The sequence below is a fragment of the Tenrec ecaudatus genome, chromosome 15, assembly GCF_050624435.1.
Source record: "Tenrec ecaudatus isolate mTenEca1 chromosome 15, mTenEca1.hap1, whole genome shotgun sequence".
NCBI lineage: Eukaryota > Metazoa > Chordata > Mammalia > Afrosoricida > Tenrecidae > Tenrec > Tenrec ecaudatus.
The window spans coordinates 37,116,732-37,142,975 of record NC_134544.1 but is presented as its reverse complement, the minus strand read 5'-3'; the positions used below and the strand labels follow the sequence as shown (position 1 = coordinate 37,142,975).

Here is a 26,244-nt window from a genome sequence, read left to right as displayed (position 1 = left end):
AACTCATTCATTCCCAGATGATATTATAAGCATAGGTCTAGATGTTATGATTTATGACTCATTTTTAGGGGACGCAATTCAATTCCTAAAAGCCACTTAAAAAAAAGCCAAATCAACTTCTGTTGAATAGTCATTTCTCTGTTAGTGATATTTAAAATCTACACCTTTCAAAAGTGCTAGGATGATGAGTAATGTTAGGGACAACTACAATGTTTAGTGAGAACTTTTTAAGTAATTTCTAATTTCTGTTTCACTTACAATATCCTTAGGAGACAGTACTTTTCCTTCTTTCTTTTAAAAAAAAATCATTTTATTGGGACTTGTAGACAGTGTTTTTCTATGACAAGGAATGTCCTCATATGAAGGAGAGAGAAACCGAACTTAAAAAAAAAAAAGAGGCACACAGAGGTGTAAGGAGATTATTTTCAGACTCTAAACATTTGGTCAAATAAATATTAAGATTTTTTATTATATTTTATAGTCAGGATTATTTCATATGATCACAATGCACCTAATTTTCCCTGCAATCTAAGATGGCCAGCTCCATTTTAAGGTATGGATTTGAGAAGTCTGTTGTTTTTCATACAAATTTGTTTTGTTTGATGCTTATGTGTTTAATCATCATTGCTGCTGGCTATTGTTGTTTTTCTTGTATTTTAATACTTTAATCAATGGATATTTTATTGGTACTTGTACCCTGAGGCTGTTGAAAGTAGAAGGTGCAATTTCACAAATATACAATTGAAACAAAGAAAAATAAAACAGATGGGCATGAAGACCATGTGGGTAATAGGATATGTACAAATTTGAGATTGGCACCAGTTGGATTTGGGGGGATAAGGTGTCTCTGCTTGCTATGAAAAAGTAAACAAATCAGGGCCAATAGTCAGCAGCCAGTGAGCCAATTTTAACTAGTTTATTCAACGGGCTTTAATTTTAATAATAGAATTGATAAAGGAAGACTAATAAAACTTTGGCTCAAACTGACCTGATGATGAAGGAGGAAATTCCCACCCTTGCCCAATCCTGCTGAAAGTTACATTTCCTTTAATGACTCTACTTAGAGCATCAGGAAGCTAAGTGGTCATCACTAGCAGGTACTTAGCCAAGAGTAAGAGGTTGGAAGTGGACTGCTCTATTCAAACACCCATCTAAACGGGCTTCCTGGAGCGTCAGAGCCCATTGCTGCAGAAGTCACGATGCTCTCTTTGCGTGCACAGCGAAGCACAGCACTCCGTCTAAAGAGAGGAAGAGCATCAAAGAGACAGCCTGCAACAGACAAACATCCACCGCAGCACCGAAGGGACAATTAGCTAACATCGTCCCTCAGAGTTTTTAAGCAACTGAGAAATGCAGAACTAAAGAACAATGCTCAGCAACACTGAACAGAATCAAAACAGTCTAAAAGGAATTGGCATTCAGGCTTCATATACTGCCAGTATAATTCTGTGCTAGAAAGTAAAACTAGTGGACATTTTCAGGTTGCTGAGCTTTTGTGGGTTTTTTTCCATTCAAATTATCAAGGAAATAGATCATGTTACCATGCGTGGTCAAAATGTGTTACAACTTGTTCATAGGTTTCAAATGTCCTCGCATGTGTTTGACCATGGTCAATGGTACTCATCTGCAGTGACTCTTTCGTTCGCCTGTTCAATTTCATTATTCAAAGTTGGAGAGTCAGGGAAGATAGGGATTTTTCTTAGAAATTCAGTTGTTAAATATAGTTCTGATGAGTTTTTGAGTTTCCTCTTTGACTTCTCATTCTATTGGACTATTAGGAAGACAAATAGCCTCACAATTTTTTGAATTTACTTTATGCACATGCATTTATATAATTTTGAAATCAAATATCTTTAATGTGTTTTAATTCCTTGTTCCACACTGAACTAGCTTTCTCCACAAGGCCGTGAAAAAAATATGTCACTTGTGTTAGCTCTCAAGAAATGTCTAGTAGGGAGAGAAAGATTCAAATAAGAAAACAGTGGCATTGCAACATGTAATGATGAATGAACATGTATAGCTTAGGTAACAAGTGATGCTAGCGGCCAATGGAGTGAGCGTGACGATCCCAGCAGGGAAGGTTACAGATGGAACTAAGGATAATCCTCTCTAAATAGATCAATCACCAATGGTGAGCTATACCTAGGGCTGAATGATACCTGACACTGATTGCAGAATTGGAAATTAGAGGTATGTATTTATTCAGATAAACTTCAAAAGTATAAGATAAGCTTTAGAATAGTAAGATGAGTTACAATGATTTTTAAACATTATCTGCATTTGTTTGATAGAGTCCAGATTTATTTTATTTAGAGAAATAGCACTTTGTTTCTTGAATACAACATCAGATACAGTAGGCACAAATAAAACCAAACTGAACTCACTGTTGTTATGTTAATTCTGATTTATAGCAACCCTATAGGACAGGGAAGACTTGGCTCTGTGGGCTTCTGAGATGCTAACTCTTTATGGGAGTGGAAAGCCTCATCTTTTCCCCAAGGAGTGGCTGGCTGTTTCATACTGCTGACCTTTCAGGTAGCAGCCAAATGGATGACCATTTTGCCACCAGGATTTTTGTGGGCCTTGTTAATATTAACAGCAAAAGGAAAATTATTATTCTATATTTAATTTATTTGAGTTCTTAATACAATGTCATATATTGAAAATACTTGCTTTCTCGCTGGATAGATGAGAAATTGAGAAAGAGAAGCAGATTTAATACAAGAGTGTGTGGCTTCAAATTATATTTAAACAATCACAAATTTTATAAAACCTTTAAAATCTGTCTTGATCATCATGCTGTATTTTTTCGGTTTAAACAGGATGTGTTCCAAAAGAAATCACATTTTCTCGAACACTTCCAGATTCAAATACTAATATGGAATTCACCCCATTAAGGTCTCCTTTCAACTCTGCCCCAGAGGTTGGTATTGATGGCGGCTGCTAGGGAATCTGGAGACAGGAAGAAGCCCTGGGGAACATAGTCTGTCACTAGAAAGTTGCCATCTGTCTTTTCTAGATATCGGCTGTGCTGGAGGAAATCACAGTAGTTCCACATCTTTTCAATGACAGCTCATGGTAAGATAAACGCGCCATGATAAGATAAGCGGCAACTTTTTAATGAAAACCTTTATGTGCGAGTTGCTTGCTTACGTTATAGTTCCTCAAAGTGCATCTAATACTTTATTCTCTAATATCAAAACCAATGATTTGATCTTAAAGGATTTATTTTTCAGTTCTTTAACCGACATGATTTACAAGTTTGACCACACCCTCCCTTATGATTATTTCTTAAAATATCCTCTCAGAATGAGACTTGGTAAAATCCTGAAAATGTAACTTTCTTGTTTGTTTCCAGTAGAAAACATTTTTCATAAATAATTTTATTGGGGGCTCTTACAGTTCTTAGAACAATCCATACATATATCGATTGTGTCAAGCACATTTGTACATATGTTGCCATCAGCATTTTCAAACATTTTCTTTCTTCTTGAATCCTTGGTCTCAGCTGCTCTATTTTCCCTCCCTCTCCTCCCCTCCCACCCTTGTAAACCCTTGAGAAATTATAAATTATTATTATTTTCACATCTATAACATCCATGGGTGATATGTGGGTAAAGGGAAATGGTGGATGGTATAAACTTAGCTTCTTATATCAAATTATTTGGAAGTATTTGTTCAGATGACATAGTTCCCCCACTACTATTATGATTCATGGTTGGGAAAATGAACAGTAAAAGTAATATTTGTTTATTTAATGATTGCTCTCCCTATAAAGATTAAAACCACTGGTTGACATTGATCAGAGATTCATAGCTGCTCCCTGTGTGGGTATCATGTGGGTATGATTTGTTACAGAGTGGTGTTTTTAAAGGTTATCACCTTTCCAAAGCAGATAACAAGATTTTATTCTTCTAAGATGACACTAGATGGGTTCAAACAGCTAGCATCTCAGTTCCTAACAAAGCACTTACCCTTTGTACCACACAGGAACTTAGGTTTTAAGTAATCATGATTTCTCGTAAATATTATATGATAGGCTAGATGGTGATTTCTCCAAGTTTCTGCCTAATTGCCTGTCACATGTGCCCCGTACATCAGTTATGAACTTTGAGTGAATGCCAGAGCAGCATTGGGTGCCCAGTCCTCAGAGAGATGCTTCTCTCTGGCCCATTCTCCTTACAACAAGAGTCCTGAATGGTTTTCAAATGTGAAAGTAAGACAGTGGGCTTATGTATTATTGATAATACCATCTTCCTTGGAGATACCAATATTACATTTGACCACAAACTATCAGTGGTTCAAAATCACATAAGGTCCGTGTTCAGGAAGAAAGGCCCACTACTCAACTTCTAAAAAGTCATCCGTTTAAAACCTGATGGTGCCCAGTTTCATTCTCCTGTATGTGGAGTTACCATGAGGCAGTTCCACCTGGATGATATTTGGTATACAAATTTATGTATATGGTTTGTAGAACAATTAATAATAAATTTTCTATAAAGAAATAACCCAAGAAAATATTTATAAAGCTATAAATTCAAAATTGTTTTAGTTCTAACTATTCAAGACCATTTCTAAATTTCCAGATAATGTTGTTTGCTTCAGACAAACCTATGAAAAATCCTGTGCAAAACTTTGCCTCATCAGTATTTCAAAAGGCCTCCAAAGAAAAACTACGGGCATGAATATAAGAATTATAACAGGTGGATAAAAATGGAGAAATTATGCATTGAGCTGAGCCCCTCATGGCCAGCTTTTGGAAACCACCAGCTCCGGGAGAAAAGCTTGACCTTCTACTCCGGAAAACTGAAGGCTAGGAGTCAGGACGCACTGGATGGTGATGACTTTGGTTTCCTTCTTAATTTGAGTTTAACTTATCCCACAAGATGAAATGTATTTTTCTGAATATCTTATTAAATCACTAAGGAAGTCTAATTGCTATTTGTCATTTCACTCTAAAGTTTAGATGTCTTATTTAAAGCAGAATATTATATCCATGTTTACTTAACTTCAAAGTTGTTACTAATCCAAGTTATATTGTACTTGTTTTGTTAAGAAAGCTCTTCATTCAGTGAGTAATGCATACATAAATATATGTACATATAGTCCATCTTAACAAGTATTTATTAATATTTAATTTATACTGAACGCTAATACAGGGATAGGGATTCAATAAGAGAAAAGCTTCTGTCCCAATAGAACAAGGTATTATACTTGGCATTTGGGGCATGAGAACATTCATAAATACTATGGCTTTATAGAGCAATGAAATAAGGAAAAACAAAACTGTTGGGGGGAGGGTAATAATGGTGGGTGAATTGGACGCTATTAGGTAGCTTCCTCTATATCCAGTGAAGGTATCTTTTCTTCGGGAAACCATTGAGAGAGAGAAAAAATTCCCTTGTTAATTTAATTTTATTTTCTACGTTTAGTTTGAAATACAAAAGTAGGTCTCGAAGTTCCGATAGTAAATCGCCTCTTGTCTATAGACGTGTGGAGCACAGGGACAAGATAAAGGTCAGCGGGAGAAGTGTGCACATCTAAAATGTGACATGCACAAGATGGAGGACTGGATGACTTCCCCCAGGAAGTGTGAGCCTCAGCAGGCCCAGCAGAGGGGTGCAGGAGCAGGGAGACCCTGCACAGAAACAGGGAAATATGAGTACAGTCAGACAAATGTGGGTTCGAAGGGCCTGAAAATCAGCTTCACTTTGACGAAAGAGACTTCTCACTATTGAGAAGTCAAATAAAAGGAAGATTGAAAATTGAACACTGGATTTAGCAGAGAGTTACTCCCATATGCAATATGCACACACTTAGAACAATAGGAAATGAATCATTCATTCATGATTCTAAATGATAGAGCTTGCTGCATGATTCTTGTCATGAGGGAATCAAATGCTAGTTTCATATGTGGTTGATAAAAATACCACCAGCATTATGTGTTCTGTGCTGTTCCTGCCTGTAGTTTAAATTTTACGGAATTCGAAGGATAAACTGCCCAATTTCCTTTTAAAGTTGTTCGAGATGGAAGAGCAGTCACATGCTCTGCATATGTAAACTCACCTGGTTGATCTGACAATTCCTTCTAAGCTACCTTTTTAATTGAGAAAAATATTGAACAAAATAAAAATTATTCCTCCAAATGCTAAGTGAAATAGTGAAAAAAAACAACGTTTTCCTTTTTCTGCAAATAGTGTACAATTGCAATTGCTTGCAATTAAAGGACTAAATCATAAGGACTAATTCTAGAGTTGTGTTGTGTTGTTGTTTTCTCATTGGTGTGTATATTTTATAGTATGTTTGAAAAGGATATTTCATTGTTTATTTGTTCATTGGTTACTTATTCAGTTTTTTATTCCCTATAGGCATAATAAACAATTGAGTTTGGTCAACTGCAGTAATTTAATTTTGAAGCTGCGTTTCTCCCTTCCTCAACTGTGCGAGTGGTGTAGAGGGACAAATAACTGATAGATGATGATGACACAAAAGTCACATTGCACCAAAGGCCCCTGCAGAATTTGGGGATAATCCAGATTCCCAAGGTCTGACTCAAGGAATTTTGTTTGATTTAATAATTCTATGAAAGGACCCAGGGATTTGCATTTTAAGAAGTGTATTAACAATCAATTGATTCCAAAATAGTCATTTAGATACAAAAAAAACACCTGTTCTTGAGAAAATCACTCAAAAATAGGGAAACAAAGGCAATAATATCTATCACCTTTTATATAACTATATTTACCTGGATGCATATACTCAAAAACAAACAAAAACCAAACCCCTAAAATGGAGGTGATTCTGTCTCTTGCCACCCCTTCCAGACAGAGTAGAAATGGCCCTTTGGGTTTTGGGAGACTGGACTCTCTAGAGTACCAGACAGCCACAGCTTTCTCGTGAAGAGCAGTTGGTGGATTTGAACTGTTGACTTTATAGTTTGCAACTCAACTTGTAACTATCTATTCCACCAGGGCTCCTTACAAACCCTTACTGACCCACATAAATCATATAATGGTAAGGCCAGCTGATACATTTATTTATTTCTGTAAACATATGCACAGATAAATTTGTGTCAGTATGAATATGTTGTACATGTTTATTTCAAAATGATGTGTATGTTATATTTATATTCTTAAGTACACTGTACACTAAGTTTTTTGAAAATCACCTTACATTTCATAGTAATGACCTTTACATTTTAATAAGAAAATATTGAAAAATAAAGTTAAAAAATAATTTTATATTTTAACTGAATTGAATGAGAAATGCTACTATTTTTATAATTAGTTTTATATTTATTTGAGTTAGAATTTTAAAATATGATTGTTTTTAGGATGGTGTGGGACAACCTGAAAAATTCCTTTCTTAATTGTAATCTCTGCAAAGAAGGAAATGCTAAATTTAAATAATCACCATGAAGCACAAAATTTGCAAATAGCAACTGTGATTCTGCTAAAAATAGAAAATGCCCGCTTTTGTAGTCTGATGACTTGGAAGTATTGCGTTCCCAAAATTTCTCTCCAGGTCTTCCCCCTCCTTCTCCTTTCCTCATCTAGCATTTATTTCCTGTATTTTTCTTTATTAGGGTGCAGTAGAAGCATGCTGCATCAAGCTGGGAAGAAGCCTCTGTAAGAGCTAAGATATGTAAATGATACAGCCCCCTTGCTTAAAGCACAGAGAACCCAAAGCATTTACTAGTGATTACCGAGAAAAGATTGGGATTAGCAGGGATTTCATTTAACTGATCCACAATCAACCCTCCTGGAAGTAGCCATCAAGTAATCAAATAACATGCTGGACCCAAATGGGCTAAACCAAGTCCATGTTTTCTTAAATATCCTGGTATCTTAAATATCCTCAGATGCCTGTGAACATTTCACCTCATATGTATGTGAAAGTTTAACAATGATTAAGAAAGATAGACTAATAGATGTATTTAAATTATAATGTTAACAATTAAACAAAATTATTATGGTCTTCCAGAAGAACTAAGAAACTTCTCTTGGGAGATTTATAGCCAGAATGCCCTTTACACCTTGCCTCACATACTTATGGTTTGTTAATGGGAAGAACTAGTCCTTGGAGACAGAAATCACACTTGCTGAAGTGTAGCCTCAGTGAAAAGAGGAAGGCCCTCAATGAGACAGAGCAATACAGTGGCTGCAACAATAGGCTGACACATAGGCAGGGATGTGAGGATGGTGCAGCACTAGCCTGTGTTTGCTTTTTTTTTTTTTTTTTGGAGCACCCCTATGAGTTGGAACCAGCTCAATGGACAAGAAGAACAGTAACACCAACTACATGGACACAATGTGCGAGGGAATCGGGTTCTACTATATTGTTAATTGTATAGAAAGCCAGAAAACATCAGTTCTGTTGCTGTTTCTAAATATAATTTCAGGTGCAAGGCCTGTAAACTGACACGTGTTTCTTTTGTCAAACTGGAACACTCTAGAATACTGAAACACTTTGATGGAACAAATGCATAATCACAAATTCATAACCATTTCGCACACAGCCTTAATAGGCAAAATCTTTTGGATTGGAAAGCAGACAGATTTAATGTCCTATGTCTTCAGATGCTTTTGAGAAACAAGCTACTAAAAGATGATTACATACTCATGTAATTAATGAAAATCTGTTTCCTATTGTGGTAGTCTGGATTGATTAGAGAAACAAATCCATAGACACTCATATGTGTTTAAGAAAGAGCTCTATATCAAAGTGTAATTTTACATGAAGAAAATACCCCAGCTCAGTCCAGATCAAGTCCATAAGTTCTATATTAGCCCAAAGTCTGATATTAGCCCATATATCTGACAATAGTCCATACATTCTTCTACAGACTCGCACAGCTCATACTATGTGGAAATTCAGGATGATTACAGGTCAGTGGGTGGAAAGTCTTGTGGATTCAGTGGCAGTGGAATCAATCTGTGCCACATAAGCACAAAATTTTAAAAGTCAGGTAAGAACCACGGCCTGAAGTATTTAATCTTTTATGGGGAAACTGTCAATGAACTCAAACAGACCATGACAGATTCAGACTGTCAGGGGTTTATTAAGCCACCAAAAATTTCAATAACATTAAGGAAAGTATAATGAAATAACCAACGCCTTCGTAAACACAAGGAGAAAATATCAAACAAAGTCAACATCACTTGCTATCTTCCTGTCCTACATTCCATTTCAAGGACCAAGATCAGGTGTTAAAACAAGAGTAGCTCCATATGTCTCATCAGCAAGAAGACAAAGTAGAGAATGTCCCTGTGTCCCACCTCCAGCAAGCTATTTATCTCCATAGTCCCTCCAAATGAGGTCATCAAACTGCAACCTGACTGACAGGCTAAACTCTACCCCTTTGCATGCAAGTTGACAGAAGATTCTATAACTGCCACACCTATACAAATAAAGCTAAATGAACAAACCCACTGTCATATGATTGATTCTGACTCAAAAGAAGAAGAAGAAGAAGAAGAAGAAGAAGAAGAAGAAGAAGAAGAAGAAGAAGAAGAAGAAGAAGAAGAAGAAGCAGCTTATAGAGGGTTTCCAAAGCTGTAATGCTTATAGAGGCAGAAAGCCTCATCTTTTCCCCAAGGAACAGCTGGTGGGTTTGAACCACCAACCTAGATATCAACAGTAGAATGCTAACCCAACAGAGCTCGTTACTAATAAGTAAGATAAAAATATGGTTTCTGAAAACCCTTACAGTTGCTTGTGTGTTATGCTTGTGTGCTGGAAAATTGGAGATCAAGCAAGCACACACTGATTACAGATCCCATTATGTCCTGGGTTGGCCAAGTGTGAATCTGGTCTCCTTTATACAGTAATACAGTAATATATGCCCTAAACTGAGTTGGGAAGATGTTCCATCTGCCCGAGGGAGAAAGATGTGGCATTCCGCTTCTGTAAAGAAATACCGTCTCAGAAACCCACAGGGGTCATTTTGCTCTGCCTTTCAGAGTCGAGATGAGTCAGGCTCGGGTGGATGGTAGGGGTTTTTTGGTCCCTGGAGCATGGCATGCAAATGTTTCATTTAATGGAAAGGATGCTTGCTTCCCTCTTGACCAAGGAGAAGCATTCTCCTTGAGCTGTATGTATCTGTACATTCAAAAGTCACTAAGTCATAGTGAATTCTCAGTTCTTAGACACAATCATGGCATAATATAGGGAGTTACTAGTTGATAATTTAATTTTTAAAAACTCTTCATAACCATCTGTCAAAAATCAAATAGAAAATTAACTCTTGTACTATAATTTATTAAGATTAATCTGACCCCAAAACTGATATAAATCACATATTAAAAAACACATTTATGCCAATTTTCCATCTCTGTGTCCCATAGCAGAAGTGACAAATATATTATGGATTTTGACAAGCAGTCAAACTCTGTTCAATAGAATGGCAATGCAATTTCTGTTATATGACAAATAACTGTCTCAAGTATTAGAGCATGAAACTTGCCAGTGAGATCCGAGGAGCTAGGGTTTAGTGCATTGTTGGCCACCATTCTCTTGAAGTTGGAAGCATTCTGTCATGAAGACTGTTGCAGGATGCTCAGGGATTTCAGTGGTGCTTCCAGTTGACAACAGACTAGAAAGGTCCAGTGATCTGTGTCAGGGACTCTGCCAGGGACAGCCCTGTTGATCTCAGTAAGCCGGTCCAGGGTCCATGGGTTCAACCAGAGCAGTTTGATTGACTTGACAACACCTTACAACAAAAGCAACAACAGTTTTGATAAAAGCAATGGGAATAGAATCTTTCAAGTTCCAGATAATGAGGTTTCTCAAGGTTTGACAATAATCAGTTGATAATAATCAACTGAATGGACATTTCTATCATTATTTTCTATAGTAGGTAGTAATTGAATATTTGTTTTTCCAGTTTAACATTAGTTTTCCTTGGTGAAGTGTGACAGTGTTACATCTAATTCCCAGCCAAGTGTTTTAGAAACACAGTTTGCTAGTCTAAAGGAGGACTAGAAAAAGGCTGTGACTGACATAGAAATGTATTTGCCCACTAGCAAGACCCTGGTAAGAGCATTTTTCTGCCTGAATGGGGGTGTGGCAGGAGGAGCACAGGGAAACTGGGTGGTTTGCTCAGGAAATTGTACCTTAAACTTTAAGGGAAGATAGCCAAACTAATGTTTAGTTATCTTAAAATTGTGAAGCAGAGCCACTCAGCTTGTTCCCTCAGCCACAGAGGTAAATCTGAAACCTCCTTATTCATGTCTCCCCATTCACTGTCAGCATCGTTTCAGAGAAAACGGATGTTCATAAAATTAGTTGGTCACACATTGGAGCATTTATTGAGATCCTCTGGTTGTACATTTCCAGATCACAGTCGAGAGAGAAAACAACCTGTAGACCAATGAGAAAGTGCCGCAAAAGCTGCAAGGACTGCATCTTTTTGTCTGATGCCATCTCTTCAGGGAGACATTCCCCTCCTGGGCTCTTCCAGACCATTGATTCCATTCTGAAACCATAAAAAAAGAGATTATAAATCAAGAGAAGGAGGTGCTGGTAGAATACTATGAATGGTTTATAAGTTATTTTGTGAACAAAATTGAGACTCTTAGAGCTGCTGAGCAGCCTTCCACCTCTATTTTTTTCCCATGAAGTAAGATTTTTGCCCACTCCAGAGAGAGTGGCATGATTTTTATAACACTTTCACATCCTAAAACTTCATACAACTGGTGCTTACCAATTGCTGCTCATTGTGCAGTGCTCTTAAAGTTGTCAATAATACCTGACATGGGCACTTTTACCTCCAGACACGTTCCCATCTTCTGAACCACTGGTAAATACCCTTCTACAAAACAGAGTCATTTAATGAAGGTGGTGTCAGATTAAAAGCCAGTAGACAATAACGTTATGCTTCAAGGTATTTGGATCGCCTGAGAAAACATTGCTTAATAAAACGGAAAAACGGAACCCCAGTCTCCCTTAATGTAATGGTGACTGTGGAGCCAGCGGTACCTCCATAATGCTGCTCAGAATAAACAGGGTCCTATATGTCTATGTAGAGTTATGTTTAGCTTAACAAAGCAAAACAAACCTCACTGCCCTTGAGCAACCCTGCTGACCCTAGGCGATCTGCCCTTAGGGGTTTCCAAGACAAGAGTCTTTCCAGGAGGAGAAAATCTCACCCTTCTCCCATGGAGTGGCTGGCAGTATTGCACCCCTACCTTGCCCTTAGCAGCCCGACTACTGACCCCCAGGAGCTACCAAGGCTCCTTAAGAGCGCATTTGAATATTAATGAAAAGTACACATCATGATTTATGATTTGAAAATGATGTCCATAATTATTTCTACAGAGTTCTAAATTTCCATTATTTTGCTCAAGCTCATTTGATTCACATTTGGGGTGATGGCCCTTGTTTGCAGCTGTTTGCTTCTTAACTGTTATGAAAAGCCAGCTATTGATCCACTTTGGATAGTGGTTTTCTCTTTGTGTTATTCCCCTCTGGGACCACATTTTTCCTTCCCATAAATCCTTAGCAGTCTATATATTTTGGAAGGGGTTGACTTTATTTCAGAATTCAAAAAGAATCAAACTCAGTGGCTTCCAGTCAATTCAATTATGACTCATAATGGCCCTTCAGGACAGGGTAGAATTGCCCCTGTCAGTTTTCCAGAGCTGTACACTCTTCACAGGAAAAGAAAGTTTCAAAACTCCACCACCTCTGCCAACCCGCACCAGGAACAGGATGGTGATTTCCAACTGCTGACCTTGAGCTTACCAGGCCAATGTATAAGCACTCTGCCACCAGGGCCCCTCAGAGAAGGATGACATGAATTAGGAATAAACCAATGTTTATCCCATTTCTTTGACTTCAAATATGACTCCTGGCCTGGAAACTGGAACAACTTTCCAGCTCTCTATCAAGGGGTCAGGATATAGCTCAGAGAGCTACTATCAACCATCATTGACTACATTCAACAGAGGTCTAAGAATAAAGTCTTCACAGAGATTACAGACCCAAGCCATAAAAGTCACATTGTATTTTGATGATATTGCTTGAAATGCGATGGAACTGTGAGAGACCGAGACCATGTGACTCTTCAGCTATATGAGCCAGTACATTTTCACTCTTTTCCCAAATCAATTCTAGTGGCGGTTTCTGCAAATGACATCACTCAAATATTAGACTCTATGTAAAACTCCAAACCAAACCCATTGCCATTAAATCGATGCCAGTTCATCCAATTTCCAAGATGGTAATTCTTTACCAGAGTAGAAAGGCCTTTCTTTCTCTAGTAGAGAGACTAGTGGTTTCTAACGGCCAACCTTGCTGTTAGCACCCTGTAGCAAAACCAGGCCACCACCAGAGTTCCTAGACTAAATGCGATTTTTCAAAATAGGTGATCATCACTTGATTATTAGGTGTCTTGAGTATTCTCATAAGTAATTTATATATCTAGCTCAATCCTTTCCCCAAACTCTTTGAAGGATACCATTTTTATCCCCAAATTCCAGATAAGGTAAATGAGATCGGTTGTCCAAAGTTGCAAATCTCTTCAGAGAAGGAGCTAGTATTCAAACAAAACTTGACAACAGAATCCCTACTTTTTCATTATGCAATAAGAGCTCCATTGTTTTTAATGAAAAAAATTCTTAACAACACATAATTAAGGAACAAGTAAATTGTATTGAAATTCTTGGATTGTGCTGATCTTGGAAGATTTAACCATGCCAGTTTTGCCCTCAATCATACTCCCTTCATAGAACCTATGGAAACTAGAGAAAGGATGACCCAATAAAGAATAAAAAATTGACCTTGAAGAGAGATTAGGACAATGGAAATTAAAGTGAAATTGAAAATCTCTCTGGTGACAAGAGGAGAGAGAAATTTTCTTTTGATTACACTCTGAGGTTGCATTTGAATCCATCCGTTGAATGAAAAACACATTTTAGAACCAGTTTCAGAATGTTACTGCTGTGCGGGCAGTCTCACATTAGGGATAGCTGACAGAGTCACCATTCTTACTTGGCCTTTAATACTATGTATATTTGACTTCACCTTTATATGATTAGGAGCCCTGGTGATGTCGTGGTTATGTGTTGGGGTGAGATCCACATGGTCGGCAGTTCAAAACCACCAGCAGCTCTTCAGGAGAAGGACTGGGGTTTCTCCTCCTGTAAATGGTGACAGTCTCAGAAACCTACAGGGGTGGTGCTGAGTCAGCATCGACTGGCCGGCATTGGTTTTCTTTCTTTATTGAATCATTGTAAAAACACCTAGAAACAAGAAATTATTCACCGTAGTCACCTTCACTGCTGTGCATGCAGCTTTTAGGACCTTGAAAAGGCTTCCAAACTTTTCTGACACTGGTTCAAGATAAATGAAAACTGTATGCATCCATCTGGATGCATCTATAAGCTTTCAAAGACATACTCAGAAACAGATCTGATTCATAACCTGGAGCTGCCTGGAGCTCCTAACAAACCACTGTCTGGTCCCCCAAACTATCGGTGACTCTGTTCAACACTGCTTACCAGAGAAATGCCATAGAGGACCAGACATAGAAAGAAAAGAATTGTATGCTCCTTGGCCTTCGTACATGGGAAACACTTACAAAGTTAGAAGCAGAGAAAGGGTTATAGTCAGAAGGTACTATTCCCTGTTGTTCTGCTTCAGGAGGTCTTCTGAAATACCCAGAATGTGATATCACTGCATTCAGCCACTTTCAGAAAAGTTTGGGACTCATTTTATTCAGGGCACACAATTTGAAACCATGGCTCAGCTCTTCCTCTCTAGTTATGGGTGTATGGCACAGTCTGATAGGGTGCACTACTCTTCCCGAGTGGATACATATCATAACTCAAAGGAATCACTTAGGATAACACTGACATGGATTATTTTCCAGGACCAAAAGGAGGCTCTTTCTAGTCAATTGACACTTACTCTTGAATGTCTGAATCTCTTACAATTAAATTTCTAGAAAATGATGTTGAAAGAGGTAAGAGATTTTTTTTCCCTTTGCTCCTCTTCTTCTGTGACTTTAGAACACAGAGGAATGTGTTTTAAATGTCTCTGTAAACTTGAAGTCTAGGCCCAACAAGAAATTTTTATTCAGATACAGAATATTTCTCAGTGTCAAATTTTGATTCCAGTCCTTGTCATAATTCTATTTTAAATAAAAGTAATTACTCTCACCTCTGGAGCTCAAACACAAGAACACTCCCTTCAAGAAGAGAACATTGTGCTAATTCCATGCAACTGTTTCTTCTTGGCTGGATTGCTGCAGTTCACGATGGGCTTTTTTGTTTGTTTACTCAAGCAATAAATAGTGTCATTATATGTATTACATCTGTCAGGTTCAAATCAACTGCACAAAGGCCCTATTGCTATCATAAAGGTTTAATTTTAAAATCTACATTTAAAGAAGGGAAAACACATTGTTTGAAGCTTGATGTACTGGGGAGTTGGAGGTGCTCCAGCTAAGCTGTGCTTGCTCAAAGTAGTCATTTCAGAGATGGAATGAGTGGGGTAGAACAAGCGTCTCCCCAGGTAGAACAAGCGTAGAACAAGTGTCCAGGTAGAACAAGCGTCTCCCCAAAGATAATTATGCTGCATACACAAGACATCAATCCGCTACTGATGCCTAACCACACTGGTAGTATGCTTATGAATATAAGAATTCTATATGTGCGTTTTTCTATGCTGCTGATATGTCGATGAGTAGGATAGAACATAGGGGAAAGCTGTGCAAACATCTTACACACACACTTTGAGGCAACGAGTCCCTGAGCCTGGGGTTCAGGCACATAGTCTCAAGGGAGGCCAAGTCCATTTGGCATAACATTCTGCATCCTACTTTGATGCGTAGCAACTTGGTTCTTAAGAACTTGTGAGTTGCCATTTAAGGTGCAATTATGGCGGTCTCTACCCATCTGGAGCAAAGAAGATTAAAGAAAATCAAAGATGCATGGAAACAATTAGTTCAATAAATTAACAAAATCCATGAACCTCATCATCCTCGACCCTGAGACTAAAAACTGAGATAATGCCAAGCTCTCCTTAACAACTGTTCTGAAATAGATAATATTAAACATCCCTAGCAAGAATGGAGGAAAAATGTGAAATACAGCTCAAAGTAGAAAATTATGCTTCCTGGCGAGGTAGAGCAAGCAGGAGAAGGCTCTAGGCTATGGTTCTTAGTCAGCCTTCAGATCTGGAACTGAGCTCACACCACTCACTCAATTTTCACCCAAACAACAGAAAGTTCTTCAAGGGGGACAAAAATAAAAGTGAGGTACACATACAAGGGAATAATCAAGCATATGAGATCAAAAGGGCAGCTTTTACCCAGGAAAGTCTGAGAAAAATAAGGAAGAATGGCAACAAGAAGCATAAGGAGGATGTGGGGGAGTGATGCCATCTTGCCGGGGTCACAATCAGTGACATGAAACCCAAATGTGTATGAATTGCTGAATTAAGAACTGATGTATTCTGTAAGTCTTCACCCAGTTCACAATTACTAGAAATAAAAGAATATGTGTGTGTGTGGCTGGGGGTGGGGGATGAAGGAAGTCTTCAGCAATCAAGCAGAAATCATTTAGGAGAGGGAAGATACCTCAATAGGCAAGCATTTAGTCTAATATTGAATGCCAATCCTGGTTCCCTTAGAAATCTTCAAATGAACTCAGATTTTCATCATCAAAATTAATCAGGAGATGTTATCAAGCTAATTAAGCCCAAATGCCCTTCACTTGCTCTAGGCTTCTATCTTTCAATGTGTATGTTAAAACTAGCTATAAGTTATTCAAGTTCTACCAACTGCTAGGCATTACGCGAAGCACTTTACTCAACACATTCTGCGCACAAATCCCGTGTCATGGAAAAACTCAGCTCCTTTCAAATATAAGTGAAATGAGTGCCAAAGAGTTCAAGTTATTCTCTGATCTACATTTGAGAGCAAATTCAGATAGGGTTTTTGCATTTTACAGATGAACCTAGAAAACATTCCTCTCAAACATACAGGTCTTTCTTTTCCTTTTAAATATAATTTCTATTTTCTAAAATCCTCAACTACTTGGATCATTCCATAAAAATAGGCCTTCGATTTTTGAATAGCATTAAACTCTCCTCCTCGAATTTAGATATTTTATTTCTCCGCTGCTAATCCTGGCAATTCTACAACCCCTGATTCTGTATTTTCAGCTATCTTTTTTCTTCTGTTTTCTAGCATTATGTCAAAATTTTATATATTTTTTTGTTTCTATATTTTTATTTTGGAATAATTTTAAGCTTACAGAAGAGTTCCACACATACTACAGAGCTTTTCCTTCACCTCCTATTGACGTCTTATGTAAACATGGTCCAATTACCAAAACTAAGAAATTCACATGGGCATCAACTATTAACTAAATGACAGACTTTATTTGGATTTCACCTGATTTTCATTGACTATACATTTTACATCAAAATACAATCTATGACACTACATATACTCATCATACGTCCCTAGTCTCTGCCAGAATGTGACTGTATCTCAGTCCTCCCTTGTTTATTGTAACCTTGACACATTTGTTCAGTTGTTTTGCAGACTGCCACGCAGATTTCCATCTGTTATTTTCTCATGATCTGACCCACATTTATAGATGATCCACAGAATAAAGAATTTTTCTCATGGCATCATTTCAGTTGTCTAATTATTGATGATGTAGTCAACTTCTCATACTCCCTGCAGGGGATCCGGGTTTGAGACCCAGTCGAACAATCTCCAACACTCCTATATCAGTGAAGGATGATATGCTGCCAGGATACCTTCAGCAGAGCTTCCAACTAAGATAGACTTGGAAAAGAGGCCTGACAATCAACTTCTGACGAACCAGCCAATAAAAACAATATGGGCTTTGACATCCTCTTCTGCTATAAATGAAGTTATCATGAATCAGGACAGATTACATAGCAACTACCCAAAACAATAAACTTTGATAACTTGCTTGAGGGAGTGTTTCTCAGGATTCTCCATTGTGAAGAAGTCACTAAACTTCCCTTCTCATGCTCTATTTTTTTGTGTGCAAGTGGGTCCCTGTATCCTTCTGGGTACTTTAGAGAAAAAAATCCACAGAAACTCATATGTAAGCAAGAGTTTTATAATAAAGGTTAAGTGCACATCAAGAAAACATTCCAACCCAGTGCTGCCCAAGCCCACCATTCCACCATTAACCCACATGTCTAACACCAATCCATAAAGTCCTCCTCCATCTCACAAAACACACACTATGATGCCAACTGCAGGAGGAGAGCCGAATCAGTGAATGTGTAAGCATCTCAGCGCTGGCAGGGGTATCGACAAGGCTGTTCCAGCACCCAGGGCTGCATCAGGGTAGGTCCATGCAGCTTCTCCTCAGGGACGTCTTGCAAGAAGTGAGATTTGCCAGCACGTCTCAGCCTGCCCACATGTGTTTATCACCCAGGTTGGCACAATAAACTAACTCAGTTCCTAAACTGAGCCTCACTCACACATATGGGAATTAAGCTTTAATTTCTAAAAAAAGAGCTCAGAAATATTTTTTATCATATGTCAAAACCTGTACAATAATTTACATTTTTTTATCGAGAAGCTACTTAGAGGTTATTTAGGTATCATGTTCCTATTTAAATTTTCATTCATCTACTTCCACATTCACAGTGGGTCTAGGCTACATCAATTGTTACTATTTTGTTCTTTAATTTTGATTTGTTATTTTTCATATATTTTATGCATTAACTTGAATACTTTCTTAGAAAGAATTTTTTATACCTTCTCAATTTATTTATTCATTAAGTCATTTATTTGATCAAAATGAACTCATGGGTATATTTTTAGATATTAGCCTAAATCTATCATTAATTTTTGATATTCCAGATTTGACCACTAGAAAATCTTTAAATTGATTGTGTTCTCTTTATGTTCCATCTTCTTTTTTCCTTTTACTTATTTGATTTCTTATTTAATAGAATATCTAGGCTCACAGAGTTTGCCATGTTCTCTTGTATTTCCTTAGCCCCGGTTCTAGAGTCAACAATTTCTTTAAAGTGTTCTATGTCCTTTCATTTTTAAGAAATTGATATTTAGAGTTCACAACCTGGACACAATATATGCTATGGGTGTTTGACTGAAGCCCTTGAATGGAAACATAGCGACAATTGTAAGGAGAGCACGGTCCTGGGAAGCATTTTTTTTCTGTTTTTTGTGCTGTGAAGAGCCAGAAACAACTTGAAAACACCTAACAGTTACAATGGGCCCTTTCAGTTTCTAATGCTAGTAAATATGTGCATTTATAGTAACACAAGTATATATATATAACACAAGTGTATATATATATATATATATATATATATATATATATATATATATATATATATATATATATATATATATATATATATTCATTTAACTGTCTGTAAATCAACGCAGTGATATAACTAATTTGTCAATCAAAACAAATGCGTGTTTATAGAGACAAAATATTACTGAAGTATTCTACTTTTTCATTCCTCAAATATACCTCTTGTGAGAACACACTAGTGTAGCTCATTTTGATTTTTCTGTAACTTCTTTGTCAGAGAAGGGTAAATCTGGTTCTCATTTATGACATCATTTGTTTAAACCTTGCATTACACGGATGTCATCTCAGAATTTTTAACCTGTACCCCAGTGAAAAATAAATTTATCAACTAGATTATGTTGTTTATATACTGATTATATTAGTCTAGCACAGTGGCTCTCAACCTTCCTAATGCCACAAGACCCTTTCATACAGTTCCTCATGTTGTGGTGGCCTCCCAACCATAACATTATCTTCGTTGCTACTTCATAACTGTCATTTTCCTACTGTTACCAATCAGGTGACTCTGAAAGGGTCATTCGATGCCCAAAGGGGTCCCGACCCATAGGTTGAGAACCGCTGAACAGCTTTCATGAAAACGTTGTTTTACACCATTATTTGACTTAATTTCTTCCCCATGTCTAACGTGTCAGACGTTTGTCATACATTTACATTCTTGTTCTTGTTTTCTATATTATACCATGGATTTTGCTTTCATCCTTACAGACATTTTCCTTGTATGGATTTTCTTGAAATTTAATTTAAGTATATATTGAAAAATGTATAGATTGTTAGAGTACATATCAGTGATATTTTATGAGATAAACATACCTGTGTGATTTCTACTAAATCCAAGCTATAAGACATCATTGGCATAGAAGAAGGCCTCCTATTAGACCGTGCCTAGTCTAGAGTGATGTCTGCTTTGAGTTCTAAGAGGATGAGCCCATCTAGTCTCTTTGGAACAGTCTATAAGGGTTTTTTCTATACATTTAATATTATGCTTGAAATCTATTCATGGTATGATATGTAGGAGTGATTCATTCTTTTTAATAGCTCTATTGCAGTTTTAATCATCTTCATTGAGATGTAATTTTTATGTAACCAATACATTCATTTTAAAACATAAAGCTTGCATATTTTCAAATGCATGCTAACACAAGTCAAGTTGGTCTAGACTGAATTGCATCCCACAAAAATATGTGTTGTAAATACTCACCCCTGAACCTGTGGTTATCCTCCCATTTGGAGTTGGATTTTCTTGGTTTTGTTAATGAGACAGTAATAGTACTTGCTATTTTTGAGTCAATCTCTTTTGAAACCTAAACAGCGCAGCTAAATCAAAAAAGCAGTGATGGAAGGAGATGCCCTAATACATGCAGACAACCAAGGAGCCAAGGGAAAGGGCTTGAAAAGACAACAGAGAAAGCATCCCTGGAAAGGCAGTGTCCTTCTTTCAGAATCTAACCATCGATGCCTTTGAATTATGGTGCTAGTGAAGAATATTAAATCTGCCATGCATTGTCAGAAGGATTAACACGTCTGTCTTGAAAGGGGTATAACCAAGTTGTTTTTTAGAAGCAAGAATGGCAAGACATTGGGGTTGGCCCCTCAGACCTCTCCACTGGTTCCCTACTCCATGCCGGCTTGTTGCATTCACATCTTGGAGCACAGTGTTAAAGTCTGGTCCCTCTTTCCCCGTGGAGATATAAACAATACCCTCCCCTTAGGTGAGTTAGTGTCCTGTGCCCTCGCAACCCGTTTCTTCTTTTCTTTTTTTTTCCCCTTTTCCCATCTCCTTTTTCATTGGCTACCATATGTATTGCTGGATTTGGTCTGGTCCCTGCCATACTACCTGGTCCTCATCCCAGGAAGGTTTGTATACAGTACTACGTGGACACCTGTCCCTCCCCCAACAATAATTTATTTCAGAGGTTGGCACTGAATCTGCAGCTCCGGGAGGGACACATGTTTGATCAGAGCACATGGGAGCAGATTAAGGGGAGGAGGAGAGAGTGGACCCCATCAGGCCTTGAGGACGATGTTTCCACTCAGAGCAGCTAGTCCACAGACAGGACCACATGACCAACCCCACTATAAGACACGACGTCCCTCACGGACCCATAGACCTACAGAGGACAACACTGGAGACACAGTGTTGGAATTGTGCCCAATCTGATCCTGCCACACTGAGGCAAAACATTAAGGGGGTGCAGCAGAACAGCAAGGGAACAGAGCAATGAGGTCCCCAGGGAATGCTGAAGGTGGACTTTGGGTCCAGAGCTTGGTGCCCGACAGACTGGACTGGAAAACACTCCTAAAGGCCAACAAACAGTCCTTGAACTAACTACAAGCTTTCTTTATTGTTGTGGGGTTTTTTTGTGTGTGTTTTTTGTCATTGTGTGTTGTTACTGTTATTTTGTTGTATATTGTTGCTTGGTTTTGCTCGGTCTTGTTTTTGTGCTTGTTGTTATCTCCGCAAGTCTGTCTAAGTAAGATAGGCTGGATGAGAAATCTGGAGGAGAAAACTACGGGACTGACAGTTCCAGGGGGACATGGGAGATGGGGAGGTGGGGGAAAGGTAGTTGTGTGAACAAGCCCAGGAACAAGGGAATAACAAGTGATCCAAATTGGTGGTGAGGGGCATTTAGGAGGCCTGGTAGGTCATGATCAAGGGTAATATAACCAAAAAGAATTACTGAAACCCAAATGAAGACTGAGCATGATAGTAGGACAAGAGGAAAGTCAAAGGAAATAGAGGAAAGAGTTAGGAGGCAAAGAGAATTTATAGAGGTCTAAATAAAGGCATGTATATATGGAAATATATTTATATATGAGGCTGGGGAAATATATCTATCTGCCTGTATTTATAGGTTTAGTATTAAGGTAGCAGACATTGTCTCATGTATTTCAGACAAGTTATTAGGAGATACTGATAATTTAGTGTCACTGTAAATGAGGAAGACTCAGGAGTTGGTTCTGATTCAGAATGACCTTATAGCCATGGAACCAGACATCGCCTGGTTCTGTGCCATCTTCACAATGATTGCTAGGTTTGAGCCCATTGTTGCAGATACTGTGTTGCTGCATCTACTGGAGTCTGTACCTAAAAACAACCATCTCCTAAACTGAGAAAATAAATTTATGCTTGTTAATGCCACATGTTTGTTGTATTGGCATTATACTGGAATAAGATGACTAAGGCACAGGTCAAGATACACAGCACTTCCGTCACCTCCAAAAGTTCTATTTACTACTTCCCCGTTATGTTCATGACAGAATAAAATAAGGGGTCTTTTGAGTGGCCATTTGTGCTCTGCCTTAGCAGTCCCCTATTGAGCATGAAGTGCTCCTTTTCTTACTTGCATTTTACTATTCTGTATGGATAAAGTTATTAATCTATGAAAGTTCCAGGCTCTTTTACTTATTTACGCTTTTATACATTCATTACTTTAAGTATCTTATTTCCTTAAGAGTATCTTAATTTTCTAATCACACATTGTCTATCAAGTTGGGAAATATTAGTTCATCTTTTCTAACTCAGCTCTGTCATTGTGTTCTCTACTTCTGGCTCCCCAAATACCATATGTTCTATTCTCCACTAGTGCTTATCATAATATTTTTGATAATTTGAATTATATTTAATAAGTGAGGACACAATAGTACTTACGTTTTCACATGATCAGTCCATCACTTACTTGTGTGTCATCCTGTGTGTGGCTTGATGATACTGGACACTAGAAATTATACCAGTGGTATTTAAAATTCCAGTAGAATCACCCATGGTGGACACATTTCAATAAATATTCGAAATCAAGACAAACAAGGGATAAGGGTCTGCATCTGTTTGGGGGGGTGGGGGGGGGAAGAATGTCCAGTGAAAATCTTCTGTATAGTAGAAGACCATTGTCTGATACTGTGTCAGAAGGTGAACCCCTCAAGGTTAAGTGACTCAATACGATCAGGAAAGAAGCTGCCTCCTCAAATGAGAGTTGCTCTTAATGACTTGGATGGAGTAAACGTCTCAGGACCTTTCCTTGTTGATGTGGCATGACTGAAAAGGAAAAGAAACCACTTCAGACGTTCATTATTAATCAGAATGGGGACTATATGAATCTAAGAAAATTGTCCATAATAAAATGGAATGCATTAAAATCATGATCCTAGGCATTAATGGCTGACCTGATCTGAGATTAGCGATTTTAGATCAGACCATCATATGATCAGCTATGCTCAAAATGACAAACTGAAGAGAAATACTGTCACATTCATAGTCAAAAAGGACATTTTAGGATCTCTCTGGCAGCACAGCACTGGGAGCTAGGTAAAATCCATATACCTACAAGGGAAACCAAGGAACTCACTTATTCAAATTCAGATGATGATCACAGATATTTAATATAAAAACATGAAAGGTTCATTTACCAGTATCTGTGATCTAAAATCATGCAAACAAGTGATCAAGGTACACTGATAATTATTAGTTGTAAATAAAGATTGGTAGAAATATGGATTTGTGATAGAAAAGAAGCTAGAAAGAGAATAGATTATAAGATATTAGTTTGTATGACCAATGATTTCTCTACTACAAATAATTTTTGAAACAATATAAATGGGAATTATGTGTGAGAAACTGCCACATAAAAAAAAAACAGAACTCAAATTGATAACACTTAAAGAAAGAGACCATGGAGAAGTTCAATAATGCCAGTCAGAAGAAAGTCAAGGTTGATTGCAGAACAGACTGTCAGTTACTCATAGGCAAGTTCATGTTAAAGTTGAAGAAAATTTAAAATATGACATTGAAAATAGAATTCCTCAAGAACAAGTTTGAAGCCCTGAACCCTAAATGAGATAAATACAGAAAAAATGTGGAATAGAATCAAAGCATCATACATGAAGAAATAAACCATAGTATTAAAATTCCAGGACAAAATGAATAGACTGGCTTGGATGTAACTATAGACCCAGAAAGGAGCCCTGGTAATATAATGGTTAAACATTGGGCTGAGATATGTGTGGTTGGCATCTTGAATCTACCTTACAAGAGACACTGAACTTTCTTCTCCCATAACAGTTACAATCTCAGAAACCCATAAAGAATTCATTATGAATCAGCATTGACTTGATGGCTATGAGTGAGAGCGAGAGACTCAGAAAATGTTCAGTGCTAAAGCACTAGGAAGACATGATGAAGTAAAAGGGCATAATGGAAAACTTGAGACAGCTTGGATTTGAAGCACAACAACCATCTCCAGAAACCGGCAGAAGAGTAGACCATGACTGGTGACAGCACAATTTTTACATGGACCCAGCTTCCGTTGTCAGCATTCTGACTTTACCATGTGCAGTGAAGAAAGACATGGCCTGGAAAGGCTACAATACGGAGCTGCAGGTAACGTTTCCATAGAGAGAACAATTCCACCAATTTGGGTATACACCACCCAGGTGATGCAGCCTATCACAAGGCGCTAAAGGGGTGGTCTTGCTGTAAAAGGAGAATGACTGAATTTTCCAATTTCTTAACCATTATGAGCCATACAAAAAAGTAGGACTATTAATGAGAAACCACCTAATCCAGAAAAAACCTAAAGTCAAGACTACTGAGATGATAGAACTATCTGAACTGATGCCCAAATTTCACATCTGCATACTTCAAACCCCTCAACCAGTTGAGCCCATTAAAAGGCCAAGCCCAGAGGAGCTAATGACAATTTGGAATTAAACATATCAAGAACTTGCTACACTTAGAGTGTCATTGGGAAAGGAAGATTATAAGAAGGAAGAAGAAAGTGATGCAATTAAAATTGGGACCTCATGTAAAAATTGAAGGTGGTTCAAAGATATATTGTTGTCTAGAAAGTTTGGAAGAATTCTGAATGGATCATACTAGAATACCAATTTTCCATATAGAAATAATACAATGGAGATCTTTCAGACAACAGGACATTATAATTAATATTGGTCCTGGTGAATTATTCATTTTATATACTTTTGTATTCTAGGGGTCTAGTCCTTGGTTCAGGATATTTGCATCAATGTTCATTAGAGATATCGGTATGTAGTTTTCAAATCTTATGGTATCCTTGCCTTCTTTAAGTATCAGTGTTATACTAGCACCATAGAAAGAGTTCAGGAGTTGTTTTTTTTTATTTATTTTTTTAATCATTTTCTGTGCTCTGGATGAATTTCTGTAGGATTGGTGTCGGTTATTCTCTGACTACTCGGTAGAATTCTCCTGTGAAGCTGTCTGGCCCAGGGGATTTTATTAGTTGTAATGGCAGAAAGGGATTGGCCTAATTAGGCATGACTGGCAACAGACATGGCATGACGTCACCATTTCAATATATGCTTAAAGTTTATTTCCAGAATGTAGTCGAGAAGAAGCAAATAGTACATTGTTAAATGTGCTCAGTGTATTGGAAGGAGAGATAGAAGAGATAGAAAAGGATAGATAGGAGAGATAGAATCCCATCAAGTGTGAAATTATAGAGCATGACTGATGTGAAACAAAACTATAAAACTAAGACTGCAACAAAAACTGAGATCATCATGAGAAAGCATGAATTTGTGTAATGGGAAAGCCTTGAACTATGTGCAGCCTCGAAGTCAGAAAAACAAGAAGATAAAAGAGATGGAATGGAGGTCAGGTGGGGGAAACAAAACAGCAAAAAAACACTATTATTTATTTCAGACTTTTCAAATAACACGTGCTGAAGTGGTGGCTTGGTGCTGTAATCTTTTTGTTATCATTGGAGTCTAGTTCATGTCCACCCTTCTCATGCATCCGAGGTGATTGAAAATCTCATGGCTTGGGTCAGACATACCTTAATCCTTAAAGTACCATCCTTGCTTTTTAGCACTTTAAAGTGTTTTTGTGGAGCAGAATTCTTGACTATTGCTTCCAGGAGCATTGATG

At 37.7% G+C, this 26,244-nt stretch overlaps 1 pseudogene; it reads left to right on the top strand.

Annotated features, from left to right (window-relative positions):
• The first annotated feature begins 24,604 nt into the window (after positions 1-24,604).
• LOC142428114 (cysteine and histidine-rich domain-containing protein 1 pseudogene) lies at positions 24,605-25,783 on the top strand (annotated as a pseudogene).
• Positions 25,784-26,244: the final 461 nt, after the last annotated feature.